The sequence below is a fragment of the Saccostrea echinata genome, unplaced genomic scaffold, assembly GCF_033153115.1.
Source record: "Saccostrea echinata isolate AGI-Se365-2 ecotype Australia unplaced genomic scaffold, CSIRO_AGI_Sech_v1 ptg000009l, whole genome shotgun sequence".
NCBI lineage: Eukaryota > Metazoa > Mollusca > Bivalvia > Ostreida > Ostreidae > Saccostrea > Saccostrea echinata.
Genome location: NW_026889758.1, coordinates 9,100,985 through 9,120,131, shown reverse-complemented (window position 1 = coordinate 9,120,131; position 19,147 = coordinate 9,100,985). Strand labels below are relative to the sequence as shown.

Sequence of the window (19,147 nt, the reverse complement as noted above, 5' to 3'; positions counted from 1 at the left end):
CACCCCTACTTATTTTTACCACAAGGTATCTAACTCAATTTCAGGCACCCCCGCTTCAAGCTCGTATTTTGTTCATGTATCATTATCAATCATTAACCTACTTTAAAATGACATCGTTCGCTTCAAGAGACTTTTTTCTTGTCAAATAGATAGTTTCAGACGTCTCTGGTCGAGTCTCTTTATTGTAAAGCACTCATTTATTCCACGAAAATTACCTCGATACATTTTAAGACTTTGGATGGGATACAACTTCCAGTTGGGGGTAATAACCCCAACTGCAAATTTGTATCGAAAATTACCTTGATACATTTTAAGACTTTAGATGGGATACAAATTTCATTTTTTTTCACAGGTCACGAGGTTTCAACTTAAAAAATAAAAATTCTCACCGTTAAGATATGTTGGAAATTTTAGCTTGATGTGTTGATAATTTGCCAAATTATTATGTAATAAAGGGGACTTTATATGATCACCCGGCGCTGTTGATTTAGTTCAGTCTTCACAACAATTCTTTTTCAGCACATGCCCTTCGGGCATGTAGACCTATCATTTTTACCCAGCCCATTCAAATTTGTACATGTCCTACTCAAAATTCTTACATTTACCAGTATTGTGCAACAAAAAAAACCCATTAGGTATAAAGGTTTTATATTAATTTTTTCAGCATCGTAAACCAACCATGGCCTGTGATTGCCATTTTCTAAAGCGTTTTTGTTCATAAATAACTTTTGAGTTGCATGCTGGTCATTTGTTGGCCAGTTTAGCTGAACTGAATTTCAGAAATGGGATCATGATTGTAGTGCCACAGTATGTGGCATTGATGAACATCTCGTAATTTAGCAAGCAACTTCGAGAAAACAAATAGGTTAAACTAAACACTTCAATGATTAGATTGACAATCATTTGACAGGTCGTATCGAGAATGTAGACAGGCAATCCATCGACATTACATATAGCAACGTTTAAGCGAATAATGGGGGAAGGACAGAATAAATGGCAAGTAAAGATCGTACAATGAAAGAAGATTCACATATGCCCTCTTCGGACATGTAATTTGGCAATTTTTACATGCCCGGCTGCAAATTTAACAGGTCCCTGGCATTGGACTCCCGGGTTATTTGGAAGACTGTTAGTTTAGTTTCATGAGGTCCGACAACATTGATTCTCAATGTCTGCTCCCTCTACCCCATACACTTATCTTGATAAAATTATATAAATTATATTATTAATTATATAAATTGATATAAATTATATAAACCGGTCTTGTTTATATAATTTTACAATGTCATAAACAGCTGCTTAAGTGCATATAATATTGTAAATGGATTTATATATAGGATTAGGGAAAGATCCTCACTTGATTATGGCAGCATATTTAGCTCGTAGGAGTTCATTATCTACCACACATGATCAATGTCACTTTCGAACGTGAATGACTTTTGACACCCTAACTTCAGTTCAAATCAACGTTAACTTTATGTGACGTCTCTCTGAATCTTTTTTGGCATGTAACTTGGGTAAAAACAATTAAGTACTCTTGATACATTTGATTTCTCTTAGCCCGTTTAAACATTTCCAAGGTCTATACCAGTTTTTGCAGGGGCGAAACTATGTAGAAGTTGGAAAAGAAACCCATCCCCTTTTTGACGTATTTGGTTTTCGAGGGGTGAAAATTTTCAATATTACACTCAACTACATGCAATATTTATTATATTATACTGAATGTTTTATACAAATACAAATAATAGTGAACCTTGAGCTCATAAATCTGCGCAGTCACTATTTTTTGGAATATCACCCGTCGTCAAGCTATGTTGATTGTTGCGACACTGGGCATGGCTTCATTATTCAGCGGATAATAGTGCTTTTTAACAAATGTTTCTTGACGAATCAGATTAATTCATCTAATATACCTGAAAGTACAATATTAATTAATTGTCATCATTTTCCTATATTACCATTTTTACTGGTAATGGTTTTGAAATGATAGGAACATGCACTGTTCAAAAAGTCTTAAAATGTTGTTTTGGCTCAATTTCTTTGTTAGATTACTGTGTTGAACTAAGGCAGGTCAATTAAAGTAACATGATCCTATAGATTCCATGTACATTTAGTACTGTAAAGTAGACAAATTTATTGTTCTCACAAGTAGTTCTCAAACATTGATTTAAGTTGGTCTCCTGAAGGATGTAATACAATGTAATGCAATTGGTCTGCTTAAGGTACAGTGTATAATATAGACATGCATATTTTATTTTGAATTTGTATTATGTCAATCATTAGAAATATATGGATCTTAATTAAAAAACATTGTTTTCATTAGAATTTAAGATATGTATAATAGGCATATATATTCTTCATGCTTTTCCATAGTTAAGTCCTTTTTTACAGGGTCTCTGCTAGAATCATGTGGACCCCAATGTAACAAATCTATGGAAAGAGAGAAAATCTCAGCTCAAGGGTCAACATGTCTTTATTCCAAGAAAGGTAAATTGATAATTTTTTCTGCTAAAATACTCTTTTATAAATTATAATATCAATGCAAAAGAATGAACAAACAATGTACCTAACAACATTTTGAAAATGAAAGTGCTATAACAGTTAATAATTATGATCAATCGAATGAATGTTAATAATCCAATCAAAGTCCTTGTTTTATATCATTTTTGCTAAGGCTGTGTATTGAGCAAAAAAAAAAAAAAAAAAAAAGAAAGACATTTTTTAATGCGATATGCAATATATTGAATTCTTTAACAATTCTGTCAAAAAAGTCTTATAAATCATTATGCATGAATTTTATAAAATAATAATTGTTTTTTACTCATTTTTAATTTTTTGTCTCACCGTCTTTAAAAATTACACTTCAAATTCAAACTTTTCTTGACTGTAAAATCAACATGTTAAGTAAAGTTGTCTATGTATTTTTATGATTTTGTAATAATCATTTAAGATGTGCTATCTCCTTAATGATTATTTCATTTTTGATCAGTTTTAATTCAAAACAGTTACCAGTAAATATAATCTTTGGTGATTGAAATTCCCAACTTTTTCACAGAATTACACAAAAAAACTGCCTGCCCAAAATATATTGGAATTAAGTTATTTTTAGCTCACCTGAGCCAAAGGCTCAAGTGAGCTTTTCTGATCAAAATTTGTCCGTTGTCTGTCGTCGTTGTCGTCTTTGTCGTTGTTGTTGTTGTTGTAAACTTTTCACATTTTCATCTTCTTCTCAAGAACCACTGGGCCAATTTCAACCAAACTTGCCACAAAGCATCCTTGGGTAAAGGGGATTCAAGTTTGTTCAAATGAAGGGCCACACCCTCTTCAGGGGGAGATAATTAAGAATTAGTGAAAATTTAGTGGTATCTTTTAAAAATCTTCTTCTCAAGAACCACTGGGCTGTAAAAGTTGAAACTTAGGTGAGACCTTCATTACATAGTGTAGATTCAAGTTTGTTCAAATCATGACCCCTGGGGTAGGGTGGGGCCACAATGGGGGATCAAAGTTCTACATAGGAATATATAGGAATAAATCTTTAAAAATCTTCTCCTCAAGAACAACAAAGCAACGATTAGTCATATTGATATGGAATCATCCTCAGGTAGTGTAGATTCAAGTTTGTTCAAATCATGACCCCCAGGGGTAGGATGGGGCCACAAGGGGGGATCAAAGTTTTACATAGGAATATATAGAAAAAAATCTTTAAAAATCTTTTTTCTCAAGAACAACAAAGCCACAATTAGGCATATTGATATGGAATTATCCTCAGGTAGTGCAGATTCAAGTTTGTTCAAATCATGACCCCCAGGGGTAGGGTGGGGCCACAATGGGGGATCAAAGTTTTACATAGAAATATGTAGGACAAATCTTGAAATTGTTTTTCTTAAAAACAACAAAGCCACAATTAGTCATAATTTATATGGAAGCATCCTCAGGTAGTGTAGATTCAAGTTTGTACAAAATCATGACCCCCGGGCGGGGGGGGGGGGGGGCACAATGGAGGATCAAAATTTTACATAGGAATTTATAGAAAAAAAATCTTTAAAAACCTTTCTCTCAAGAACAACAAAGCCACAATTAGTCATATTGATATGGAATCATTCTCAGGTAGTAGATTAAATTTTGTACAAATCATGACCCCCAGGGGTAGGGTGGGGCCACAATGGGGGATCAAAATTTTACATAGAAATATGTAGAAAAAAATCTTGAAAAATCTTCTTCTCAAGAACAACAAAGTCACAATTAGTCATATTGATGTGGATTCATCCTCAGGTAGTGAAGATTCAAGTTTGTATCAAATCATGACCCCTCGGGGTAGGGTGGGGCCACAAGGGGCGATCAAAGTTTTACATAGGAATATACAGAAAAAAAAAATTGAAAAATCTTCTTCTCAAGAACAGCAAAGCCTTGTTAAGTCATATTGATATGGAAGCATTCTCAGATAGTGTAGATTTAACTTTGTTCAAATCATGACCCCCAGGGTTAGGGTGGTGCCACAATTGAGGATCAAAGTTTTACATAGGAATACATAGGAAAAAACTTAAAAAAAATCTTCTTCTCAAGAAGAGCAAAGTCATGTTTTGTCATACTGATATGGAAGCTTCCTCAGGTAGTGTAGATTCAAGTTTTTTCAAATCATGACCCCTGGGGGTAGGGTGGGGCCACAATGGGGGATCATATTTTTACATAAGAATATATAGGGAAAAAAACTTGAAAAATCTTCTTCTCAGGAACAGCAAAGCCATGTTTTGTCATATTGATATGGAAGCTTCCTCAGGTAGTGTAGATTCAAGTTTGTTCAAATCATGACCCCTGGGGGTAGGGTGGGGCCACAATGGGGGATCATAGTTTTCCATAGGAATACATAGGGAAAAAAACTTGAAAAATATTCTTCTCAGGAATAGCAAAGCCATGTTTTGTCATATTGATATGGAAGCATCTTCAGGTAGTGTAGATTCAAGTTTGTTCAAATCATAAACCCCAGGGGTAGGGTGGGCCACAATGTGGGATCAAATTTTTACATAGGAATATATCAGAAAAAATCTTTTCATCAACAGAAAAGCCATGTTTAGTCATATTGATATGGAAGCATCCTCAGGTAGTGTAGATTCAAGTTTGTTCAAATGATGGGGGGGGGGGGGGGGGGGGGGTTAGGGAGGGTCCACAATGGGGGATCAAATTTTTAACAAGGGAATATATAGGAAAAAAATCTTTAAAAATCTTCTGCTCAAGAACATTAAAGCCATTTGTTATATTGATATGGAAGCATCCTCAGGTAGTTCAAAATCCAAGCCCCCTCCCCTTTAAACTTTTCAATACTGAAGTGATTTGTGCTTTTTCCTAGCCAATGTGCTCAGGTGAGTGTTGTGACCCATGGGCCTCTTGTTTTTGATACGATATATTCATTAATCTAGATATGTATCGATATACAGGTAAACTTCGGTATCTTGAACACCGGTATGTCGAATACCATGGATATCTCGAAGTAAATCAACGGTCCCGGCCGTTTTTATTATATTTATGATTTTAAAAAACCCCGGTATCTCTAACACGGAAATCTCAAATACCTCGCTTATCTTGAAGTAGATTTATGGTCCCAAGTGCTATAAACACATGCGTTATCTCGAAGTCCAACAAATTCTCGCTCCGCTGAATTCACACCTTAGTACAAAATAATCCCATTATGCTTATTTTACGGTCTGTTGAACATTTCCGTTAGGTCTAGCACAGGCTTCATGGGACCATTTGCTGATAATCACACCTTATTAGTCCCAAGCTGTTGTTTTTGGTAGTTAAATTTAATTACGCAGGCCAGGTGATTTGGAGGTGTTAATAAAATGCACTCTCAGAGATACTATGACACGATAATGAAACAGCAGCTTGGGGACGATTACTGTACTAGAAATTTAAATTATCGAAAATACACGCTTATACACATCATTACATATCAAAGTAAACACTGAACACATCAAAGTGATATTGAACTCAAGAAATTAAACAATTAAAGACATTATTTTGAGTATAAAAGTCAGTACCAAAAATCAAATCTTCAGTAAATATCATGTCCGATAAGGCAGTCTAACGAAGGACCCGGTAGCCAACCAGGGGGGATAGTTAGATTATCTGACCATGGTGTAAAAAGAAAACTTAAAGTTCATACAATCGAAACAAAGTTTGCTTTTGTTTATTCATATTGGCAATTTCAATAAATTATTGTAGAACGATAATTCCTGTTGTTACATTTAGGAATGTGGGTATATGTACATATCCTGTTAAAGTCTTTGTGTATCACATTATATCATGATATACTTCAGACAAATTAGTACACCCGTAGTTTTGAATACAATTCATGCATTGATTTCATTTGCCACAATGGTCTCTTTAATATTGCAATAATGCATTTGGTCTTCCTAATGCATGTATAATGCAGGTACTGTATATACTCTATGTCCAGCTTATAGGTGAGTCATAAAAAGATTAGTATTTTGAAACCAGGTTAAACCATCAGAGCATTGATTTGAAATTGTCAATTGATTCTGGCAAAAAGTTGTACCGATTTATAAGTGGGTCAATAGCAAATCCCTCCAAAATAACCTCAAAAAATACAACTGACTTATAGGTGGACCACCTTATAGGCAAGTATATATACGGTATAGTTTTTGTTGAATTTTGCTAACAGCAAAACACTATTAATAATGAATTTTGGAAAAAAAAGATTATTAAGTTTAATGATGCATGTATGTAGTATAGAAATATTGTTCATATGCCTGTACATGGTACAAATATGCATTTTACAGAGTGTACATATGCCAGAATCATATGGACCGCAGACTGGCCCTGGTGATTCCGTTAAGAAAAAAGAGGAAAAATCAGTGCTTGTGCTCATTAGTCATTGGACAAAGGTAAATAGATTTATTTCATGAAACTAAACATGTAAATTACTAGGATATTAAAATATCACAATTAAAATACATGTTCTGATTTATATATATATGGATATCAGTTGGTCTCCTTGATGGAGTTAAATGCATTTGTTATCCCTTTTAAGTGGATCATTTAAATATTATGCAGTTTATTTAGAAGCTCTTTATTATCTGCACTGTTCACTTTTACAGGGTGTATGCCAGAATTTTTTCAAGAACAGTCTGAATCTGACATGGAAAAAATGAAGAAAAACAGCCTTCCTGTTTATAAATCTACATTCTGACAAAGGGTAATTTTGTTTAGTTCAATTAGAAGTGCACATTTAATTTCAGTTGCTTTCCTTAATGATATATTATAGCATTTTTATTCCCTTATGAACAATATGTATACTTGTAAAGCATGTATCACAAAATCTTCTGCAAACAAAATTTTGGGTGTATAGTGTTTGTTGTTTAACGTCCCTCTTGAGAATTTTTCACTCATATGGAGACGCCAGCACTTGTCGGTGGAGAGCTGCAAATTTTTGTCCAATACTCAGCACTTACGGCCATTGAGCATTGAGGGATCTTTATCGAACCAGCACCTACTGTGACATGGGACCTCGGTTAATACCTCTGTCTCATCTGAAGAACAGGTCTCCACGTCCCACAGTGGGATTCAAACTCGCGATGTTTGGATCAGCTTCTTTCTCTGCGACTCTAGAGTAGACCTCTAACCACTGCATCTGCTCTACTTTGGCAACTTTGGGTGTATATAAGCATAGGAATCATCATGTCCATCTGTCTGTTCATGTGTTTGGCCACTTTTATGATTAGTTTTTTTGTTCCAATTCTGGCTGAGATAAATTGATTTAAGTCATCTAAATACAAACAAATTAAGGGAAATTACTATGGTATTGGAATAAACATTTTGGAATACTGTCTAATTGTTCCATTGTAGTTGGTTTCTTTAATGTTGAAATAATGCATCTGGTCTTCCTAATGCATGGCATACACTGTATGCATGTGTAATGTTAAAGTTGGCTGAATGTAAAACAGTTCTTGCATTATGACAAAGGTAAATAGATTTAGTTCATGTAACTAAACATGTAAATTATTAGGGTATTAAAATCTCAAATTTTGAATACTGATTTACATGTGGAGAGTAGTTGGTCTCCTTAATGCAGTAATAATACATTTGGTCTCCCTTATGCATACTGTATATTATATAAATTTAATGACTGACATGTACGAGGGTTGATCCAAAAGTTCATGGAATTTCTTCATATTTTATTTATTTATTAGTGAAAGTGGTTGAATACTGATTTACATGTGGATAGTAGTTGGTCTCCTTAATGCAGTAATAATACATTTGATCTCCCTTATGCATACTGTATATCATATAAATTTAATGACTGACATGTACGAGGGTTGATCCAAAAGTTCGTGGAATTTCTTCTAGTGTTGTACCGATAATCAGAAAACATCGATTGCTACCGATTCCGATGATCGATTATAGTTTTTCATAATCGATCATCGGAAACATACTTCTAATACAATACATTCCGGAATTATCCATTTCTGGTTTAAAATTTATTTCTTCTTAATGAAAGAAAATGGCATCTGCATCTGATACTAGCCAACTAGCACGAAGCAGAGGTGATTAAGAACCGAAGATGCATATATAGGGCCTAAAAAAAATTATTTTTGTTTCCTGTAATAACCCGACTGACCCATTCAATTTACCCCCGGGTGAATTTTTTTTCTGCCAAATCTGTGTTTGCTCTTTGGTTTGATCAATCAGCTGATTCTTTTTATTCAAAAAATATTAATTGTATCTTTTATTTGAGATATAAAATATGCAACTTAGTCAACATTTACCTTAAATATAGAGTGATCAATTCTCCCCACAACTTTTTGAAGTTCGTTTTCTGCCGCTAGCACTATTAAGTCAGAAACGTACTGACATTCCCATTTTTTACTGATAAACTTAGACAATTACTGACCATGTGCTGTCTTTACTGCAAAACTTAGACAATTACTGACCCATTTACTGTCCCTGCTGAAAAACTTAGACAAGTGCTGACTTTTACTGATAATTACTGTCCCTATTGTTCTCGCTCTCGGGGAGACTGCAGATGTGTGAAATTGATTTTTTTTCTAATTTAAAAGAGGGTTTATTTGATTTTCAAAAATTAAATAATTTTTTAACTATGCCACAATGATATTTTTATAAAGCTCCTATGATCAATGTATAGTAGAATTATTTATCTAAAAATATTTCATAAGGAAAACATAAAACTCCAAAACCTTTCAGCAGATTAGCAATTTATAAACTATTTTAGTTGAATTTATTAGCGAAATATCATGGCGTTTTACAGTGATCTTTTTCTACTGATTATAAAAAAAATATTATTATTTCTTATTTCTTTAATTTACGTGTACTCCCTCTTTCTGTTTATTTATGTATGAAAAAATAAAACTGTCTTATTAGATGTATTATATGCATTTAATTTTGAATAACAATATTTCAGACCCGCAGTATGCGGATGCCCCCCTTTCTGAGAATAGACATTTTGGTGTAATTTTCATACATTAAATTTGACGTAGATGCTGCCCCCCCCCCCCCCCCCTCAATTTGTGTTGCTTTACACTCAAACATACGCTAATTCCAGCATTAGAAAGAAAATATATATTGAAAAGTTAGGCACACACCCCATCCCCACCCCGGAAAAAGGATGATTTTAATGAATGTTTTAAAGTTTATACAGTTTGTTTTTCCCCCTTAATGTCCTGTATTTACTCATTGATCCTTAGTATTCATTGATTTAGTTATTGCTCATTTTATTCTTTTGAATAGAATACATGAGAGTTGATTTCCATATCTTGAATTTCTGGATCCCCACCTGAGAGATTTATTTAGGGTCAATGTCCTTCTATTCAGCTGCACTTGTAAATCGTATTTCTTAATCCAAACGTCAATTGTTACTGTTATGATTTGTAATGCACGGCAACTCATTTGGAATTAAGTGATAATAAATAAATGATCTATTAAAAAAAAATCAGCGGTTTGAAAAAAAAAAATATCATATGCATGTCTATTTTAACTCAATTTGGATTGAAAATGATACTTTGTTCAGTATATAAACTGGTTTGATTTTACAGTAATACTGTGCTTATTGCTCTTTCAAAATGTTTCAAGTCTGTTAGTTGATAACTAGCAGAATTACAGAATTATTGAACTCACAATCGGAAACTCTGTGAAGCACCTTTGTGTAGAAGAAATCGCCTGAGGCGATCCGAGTGTGTACGGTAGCGAGGAAATAAGACAATAGGTGTCACTGCTGCATTATACAGAAGGGCACTCGCCGCGGATATCACAGGAAGTTAGTTATGCAACATTACAGTGACGGGTAGACATCTCTGTTCTTCAACACAATTTTGAGCAATTTAACACACATCTCTCACCCTCTTTCTAGAATAAATATTGTTATTCTAAATAAAAAATACTACTAGATTTATATGAGATAAATTAAAATGATTTATCAAGTATCAATTAAAAATAACATGTAAAAAGCAAAGTTCTGGAAAGACACAAACTTTTAAGATTTATCTGCAATTTCTAACAAACAAAAAATAATAATTTAATAACTACTAAAGTGTTGCAAAAATATGGTTTTCAGGGGTTTCTTTCTAATATTTTCTGTTAAGTTGGGTTAGTGTGCGACGTACATTTCAAGCTATGGTAAAGTGAGAGAACAATTAAAATGAATGTGTTTTCGCTTGCATTTACCATAGATGATAAACATTTTGAAGATGCATGTAAAGTTTGTTTATCAACTTAAAAAAAACTGAACATAATTCAAAGTTACCGTATATAATCTGAACTTTTGACGAACAATTTAAGAATAATTATTCGAAATCAATTTACATACAACAAGATTAGAAGAATAAAAATTTATTCTCAGTCGGATTTATACTGACTGTATCTAAAGTATCTTCATTCACTTCACCTGGATCAATATTGATTTTTTTTGGAGAGAGAGAGAGAGACACGAACGGCAACTCGGCACAGGAGATGTTAGGGACCTATCATGTATAGTCTTAATCTTATAAAGAAAAAAAAAGAACGGTATAAAATATTAATCAAAACTGAAACAAATGAATAAAAAACAATACTAATAATAACAATAAAGATTGTATATTTAACAAGTGGCCACATTGATTTTCACCCTGCAAAGTAGCAAATGAATCCATTTCATGTAACTAAGATTGTCAGCACTTTTCTAAGTTTATCAGCACCGGCAGTAAAAGGGTCAGTAACTGTCTAAGTTTTGCAGTAAAGACAGCACATTGTCAGTAATTGTCTAAGTTTATCAGTAAAAAATGGGAATGTCAGTACGTTTCTGACTTAGTAGTGTAGGCATGCAGCCATGTTGGGTGTCCACTGTAAATATTTTTAGGTCTAGAAAGTGTAAAAGAAGCAAAACAACAAAGAAAATAATATATTATGTATTTTATATATTCATGTTAAAGAAATAAATGAAATTATTGTAATAGTCTGCTTTTTGTATACAAAACTATGAAGAAATCTGATTATAATCGGTGAAATCGCATCAGAAGCAGTAACCGATTCCAACCGATGATCGATTATGAAAATTAACTGATGTCTCATCACTAATTTCTTCATATTTTTTTTTATTTATTAGTGAAAGCGGTTGAATACTGATTTACATGTGGAGAGTAGTTGGTCTCCTTAATGCAGTAATAATACATTTGGTCTCCCTTATGCATACTGTATATTATATAAATTTAATGACTGACATGTACGAGGGTTGATCCAAATGCTCATGGAATTTCTTCATATTTTATTTTTTTATTAGTGAAAGTGGTTGAATACTGATTTACATATGGATAGTGGTTGGTCTCCTTAATGCAGTAATAATACATTTGGTCTCCCTTATGCATACTGTATATTATATAAATTTAATGACTGACATGTACGAGGATTGATCCAAAAGTTCATGGAATTTCTTCTTATTAAGGTCTTCCGTCACAACGGAAGACCTTCTACTGATTCTGATGGTTAAGATTATTATTCTTTTTTTTTTCTTCTCCTTTCTAGACGCCAACTTTGAGGCCTCATATCTCGCTCATCTTAGGAACACTCTGACTTAAAGGGGTATACTACTGATACAGGCTGGAGAAAAATGCATTTAGCAACTGATTTTCCAGTGGCGTGAGAAATTTAAGAACAATAGAACTTACATGGAGGTTGATTAAAGGTGTGGCTGCTTTTGGAGGGTCTGTTTTTCTCGTAGACAAATTAAGCGTTGATGGATGTTGACCGCTGACGTACTGTGCTTGACTTTGCTACTGAAATTGGAACATCATATGGAAAGATGGGGAGTATATTTTTGAAATATGAGTGTAATATAAAGATTAGTCGATTGGTGGATACCAAGGCTTTTCTTGAGAGAAAAAAGGAGAAAAAGGCAGAATATTCTGTAGAATTACTTAGTTGAATTGAACATGAGGGTGAGATGCTCCTATAACATGACATGACATACTTAACTTGACGTTACGTCGAAGTCTCCCCCCGATTTTACAACTATCAGTGTTCAGAAAGCTCATGTGACCTTATTGGTAATTGGAACGTGGTAAAATTTTCCAGTATTGTTGCATAATGACTCTGTATTATAAATATGCCTATTGTTTGCTTTCATCAAATCACAATAAAATTTTAGAAATAATTAAATTCCATGAACTTTTGGATCAACCCTCGTATTAGAAAAAAGATGGATCTAAGATTGAACAGGTTATAATTCACCTGAGTCATTTAAATTACTTATTGCTATCTGTTCTTGTTCAGTCATCATGTGTCAAGTATTGTCTGTAAACTATTGAACATTTTCAGCTTCTTTTCTGGAACCAGTTTCAACTAATTTCTCGGTTGAAGTACTGTATAGGGGATTAATTTCAGGGGTTGTAATTTTCATGTTTTTCTCCCCTTTGATGCGATCGCGGTTTGTTGAATTCGCGGAATCGGTATATAACTAAGGTTACATGTACCTCCCTTCAATGTCTATATCCGTTTAATCCATAGCATAGCTAGAAGGCATTAATCAGTATTATGTATTCACTTCACGAACAACAGGGTAGATTTATATATACATCAGCAAGTTCGATAGTTATTTGAATGATTTTTTAAAACCAAAATGTCGATAAAAACATGATAATGCAGGTAACAAATACACGTCGTAACATAGTTACGTATGGGTATTCAAAACCCATGACCCTAGTGTTTTGATTGATGAAACATGTAACGTTGACTATTAAAACAGTTTTTTTTTTTTTTTTACAAATACAGGTTATTATCTGCTGGGTGATCTAAATTAATGTCAAGCGTGATAATTAAAATAATTGAATGACAAGTACGATTCGTAATTACTGAAATGACCATGCACTGCACGTATATTTACCTATTGTAGTCTATTCTCAAATTTCCAAATAAAACATGTAGGTTATTGAAAACTTATTCACTGTTTCTTGAATTCACGGATTTATTCACACCATGAATATAGCGAATATTAACACCGCGAGTTATTTTCCCCCTATACAGTATATAGAAATGATTTTATCGACTTTCTCAATCTATCATGAATTTAAAAATGTAAATATAAGCATTTAATTGTAAATATTAAACATTTAGCATCTCATAACCAGAGTTGGAAATTACTGACTGCCCGAGGCAGTCTGTTTTTCAGGTAGGCAGGGACAAACTTTAGATTAACCTCGGTGGTCGGGGTCATTTAAACAGGTAGTTCCTGTTTTCCTTTTTTTTTCAGGGTATAGTAAGTCTATAGAAATTAAGTAAAATATAGTATATCAAAGGAACACTTCTAGTTAAAAATGTGAGTTGACCTATAGGACCAATATTGGTTTCAGTCTTTAGAAAAAGCTTACCGATATATGTTCCGGTCACTGACTTTAGGTCACATGTGTGTAGTTTCTTGTTTCTCAGGTATTGCTTTAGTTCTACATTAATGGTAATCTAACAACCAAGCTTTATGATAAACGTGATGACTTTAACTTTTTAATCGTCAACTTCCCTTACTTATTCAGCAATATACCTTCATCACCTGCATACGGGGTTTATATCTCTCAGTTGATTCGATTCGCAAGAGCATCTTCTATGTATGAACAATTTTTAAAAGGAGGTAAGTTATTGACAAACAAATTGCTGAAACAAGAATATCAGCAGTCTTGTTTAAAGTCATCATTTTGTAAGTGCTATGGTCGATACAATGACCTTGTCAGCAAATACAATTTATCATAAAGTAAAATGCTGACTGATGTTTTTCATACTTATTGTTAGGCCATTATTTACACACTGAATTGTGTATGGATTTTTCTATTGTTTCCCTGTCATGACAAGGAGCACACAGCGGGTGTGACTGGTCTGCAGGGGATGCTCACTCCTCCATGGCACCTGATCCCACCTCTGATGTTTTGGAGGTCCGTATTTGCTCTGCTCCTATTTTATATTTTTTGATGGGCTTTTGAGCTTGAATACTGATTGTTATCTCGATATATTTCATTCTACTCAACTGTGTGTTCATGTGATCCTACCTCAGTATTTACAGAATGATACTTCCTTTGTTTGAGGGTCATTCTTGATGTCTGACTGAGTAATGGCAATGGGACATAAAACCTTAACTGACCTTACCACATTCTTTTCTAATCTGAAAACCCTCATGCATTTTTAGCATAACATATTGCCAATGCACACATTTTTCCCGAGGAATGAACTGCATCTACTCTGCATAGAACAGTATCTCTCCCACTGGCACAACAGTACTATTACACGTCATTATGTTCTTGAAAGGCAAACACAGCAATTATTGCTTGGCATGATTTTTTTTTCATGACACCTGCAGTATCGAGTAACACAAAGTGAGTGATTCATGTCCTCGAACAAAGTGTGCTTACAATGAGGTTTAGTTCCGGTTGATTGCGTTTAGTTAAAGAGAATTTATGATCTGCATTTCCATAGATGTCTTTTATATCAACACCAAACATGCATTTAAGGAAGAAAATATATTAAGTAAAATGCAAAAGCCTGTATTAAAAAATCAAAGGACAAGTGCACTTAAGCAATGCTTAATGGGCCCTTTTTCAGTGCCATATTACTTTAGAATGTATTACCAAATTGTTCTCTTTTGGTAATAGTTAAACACAAGTGGACATTTCTAATTAAAAGCACATTAAAACATCACCTAAATCAGCATGGATTTGAAACAAATGAAGTTTTTTAAATGCCTATAGATACCCCAAATCCGGAAAAGTCGTACCGAACCTATTTTGAGTTTCGTTCATTTAAATCAAGGGGAGGAGACATTTAAATCAGACACTTGAACAATCTGATGGTGGATCATTGACAGGCGCGTTTGCCGAATGATACTTCTTGTGCTATTTTACCCGAGAAAAAAATTGAATGAAGTTGTATAGATACCTGTATCCATAGTGATCAAACTAAGAAATTTGCATGCTTGCATTTGAAATAATACAATAAGTATTAACATTAGTTCCTTTAAATTTTAAAATGAAAAAAAGTGTATTTAGGTGGCTTTCAATACCAGTACCATTGTCTTGCATGAATGTTAAAAATGTTTGACACTTTTATTTATGATGACATTTTAATGACACTAAACTCTCCTAACCATCCCGTGTTCCTAAAACCAAATACATACAAACTTCTCTATGCGGCTTGACTTCGATATAATGATACAAAACGTGGTTATGTTTTACAGTGAGCATCTTTGAGGAATGTTTACCTGGGTAGAACTCACGTGACTACCAGTATTTTAAATAATTTATTCCACGGGTGGGTTCAACATAGGTCATACAGGTAAATAGCTCTTGCTTGTTATAGGAAAAACATTGAACTTTTCATGCATTTTTAATATTTTAAGTACAAGCCTAATCATGTACAAATTTCCTACTTTCACACAAGTTTTATAAATGTATAATGCATTTTTTGTCAATCGCACAAGTTTGTACAATGTTAGGCTGACAATAAACAAAAGCTTTGAAATGATTGACCATCCTCAATTTACTATAGAAAATCACAAATGTCGGCTGACCCCTACCACATTGTATGGCTTTGCTCTTTGTATATTCATGAATTTCATCGATAAAATTTGTTGAATCTTATGGTTTATATATCAATTAATGATCTGAGATGGAAAATTATGCTTAATTTAATTCTTCATTTTTTCACATTTTACCAGGGCCCATAAGTGCACTCGTTCTTTAGTGTTTATACAGGTAAAAAGTTTGAAAAAATAAAAATGTGCCAACAAGTGGTTTTGAACCAGGACACTAAAAATGTTTATGGTGAGAGTTTGCGGTCTATCGTTCTGGGCTATGCTGACTATGAGGACATTTGTAATAAATATAAACCAGTATGATAGAAATAGGTTTTCACGTTTTTGTAGGTTTTTTTCTATGAATTTCGACCCTAGGCACCTCTAAAAGAACCTTGTTTTAAATAATTGCTTACTAGATCAAAATCTATCAAAATTTCATAATTTAATTTAGAGGCAGGCAAAGGGTGATTATATTGCATCTATCGGGTATAATTTTCTTATCAGAAAATTGTAGAGATATACAAGGTTAATTAATGACATAATTTACTGTTTTAACAATTAGTAATTTTACCTTAATTAACTGGAAAAATCTTATTTGACAAAATACAGGTCAAGAATGAAGAGTTTAAAGCCTAGTAGGGATTTTGGTCAATCATTACAGGTAATCTGCAGTCCCTCTCGAGAATTTTACACTCATATGGAGACGCCACCACTTGCCAGTTCAAAGCTGCAAATTCTGTCCTATATACTCTGCACTCATGGCCATTGAGCAGTGAGGGGTCTTTTTCATGCCAGCACCTACTGTGACATGGGACCTTGGTTTATAAGGTCTCATCCGAAGGACTGGTCTCCATGTCCCACGGTGGGATTCAAACCTGCGACATAAGGATCAACTCCTTACTTCGCGACTCTAGAGCAGACCCTCTAACCATGGCGCCACGCTTGTGACTAGCTCAGTTTTACAGAAATCATTCAAGATATTTTTTATCAAACTTAATATGCTGATACATATATAATTAGTAAGACCTTTTCAACTATTTCAAAAACTTTTGACCTTTCCTGTGACCTTGACCTCACTTTCCTTCAATTTGCATTTTGCATGGTTTTAAAACCATTTAAAATATTGATATCTAAGGCTATGCATCTATGCATAATTTGGTGAGAATTTATCATCTATATCCATTTTTTTTAGATTTCAATTTCAATTTTAAAGAAACTTTTCAAGATATTCTCATCAAACTTCATACACTAACACAAAATTTCATGTTGCATTACTATACACTCGGCGGGCATACATGTCCTATGGACATATTTCTAGTGTATTGCTATTTCTGTTGTTTGTTTACTTCCGGTCAGTAAGTGCCCCCTAGGGGCAAGCCCCAGTCCTGTTTTCTTTTCCAGGGTTGCAACAGCACCCCCTAGAAAAACAAGTTGCACCATCCAATCAAATCGTATTTTGTGCTGCTTTATGCCAATGAAATTAAGGCTGGACAGCATATGTATTATATTCTGACCAATGGGGTTGCCGTATTTTCAAATAATTAGGATAGACTTACCACTTCAGCATTCCTTTCATCACTGAAGTGATATACATGGTAAAAAATTGACTAACATTCATTTTTGTGTCAACTGCAGAGCAGAACAACACTTAGAGATCACTTTACCTGGTGTCTGTCTGTCCGTCTGTCACACCTTATATCTCCAAAATTTTGAGAGGCAGGGTTTTGATAATTAGCATTTATATATGTTTTTGAGCTCATGATACTATACTTTGAAACTGTATGAAATTCAGTTACCACACAAACTTATATTTAAATACTATGAAAATACATTGGGATCAGTATTCCACAATGAATCGTGTTGACTGACAAAGTGACAATTAAAGTAAAGACAGTCTGAAATTCCTTTCCTTTGAGGATTGTTGGAAGCACCTACATGTGTATTAATAAAATGATAAATAGTTATTCCTCATAATTTCAATTAAATTATTCATTTGAGGACTGGGGAACCATATTTTCTTTGATTGCCAGATTCTATCCCAGTCTTTTAAATACTTTTGGATCCTTTTTTTCCTTGCAGGCAAATGCTTGAACCTCCATGCTAATATTAAATTAATAGCTGATCACTCTTAGATTTATTTACCTCTTTAATGACAATACCTAGCAGGTGACATATACATTCCTTGAAACACTCTAGTTCCTATTTGATTTTCACTAATATAAAGATTATTGAAAAAAGACTAAGGTGCTCTATAGTGATCAGTCTATTCATTCATCTGTCTGTGAAATACACATATCCCTTGTTTAGAATACAGGTGACTCTAAATACTTCAAACTTTATATTTTTTAATTAGATACATGTAGCTGCTTTGGAACATCTGAAAGGTCTATTACATTATCACTAGTTTTACTAGTTTCCTTCATGTAAGTTGAATATATTTTAAACTTTTAAATTTTCATTTTTTCCAGGTAAGAAAGAAATTCAGGAGTTCTTAAATTGCCCTTGGAGTTCTTGGATTGCATCAAACTGCTAAAAGACCTCAACAAAAACAGCGTCTTGAAAATAAAAATGAAAATATTCAGTGAAAAAAAAAATGGTGAAAGAGCCACTAAAAATCTTCAAGCCTTTGAGCTGAAATCTGGAAGTCAATCTGTGGACTTTACTAGTAAGTCATAATTACTAAGTCATCATTTGTGTATAATAAATACACTAAACTGTAAACACTTGTTAAAATGTGTATAATTTTTAGATATAATTTGTATCTCATAGACTTCAATAGTTTCATGTAATTTAAGTAGTAAATAAATGAAAATTTCCTGTTGTCTTGCTAGATTAGAAACTATTATTGTCCAATTTTGGATATTGTGAAATAATTCATCTAGTATGCATACATGTGTGTACACTTACGTGTAAATTAATTGTTATAGCAAATTCAATCGATCATTAAGTTGAATGTTGACTAATGTTTTTCATCAAAATTGTTTACACTGAATGTTTGTGGATTTTTCCATTTGCCCAATCATGTCAAGGAGCACATGGCAGGAAATGCTTTCTCCTCCATTGCACCTGGTGTTTTTAGAGGTCTGTGTTTGC

The 19,147-nt window shown here is 33.5% G+C and overlaps 1 long non-coding RNA gene across 1 annotated transcript; it reads left to right on the top strand.

The window, feature by feature from the left end:
- Window positions 1-6,801: 6,801 nt before the first annotated feature.
- Window positions 6,802-18,862, top strand: LOC133183261 (uncharacterized). Its single transcript, XR_009720611.1, has 3 exons — window positions 6,802-6,902; window positions 7,116-7,213; window positions 18,523-18,862. It is a non-coding gene; the product is annotated as an uncharacterized LOC133183261 (long non-coding RNA).
- The last annotated feature ends 285 nt before the right edge of the window (window positions 18,863-19,147 follow it).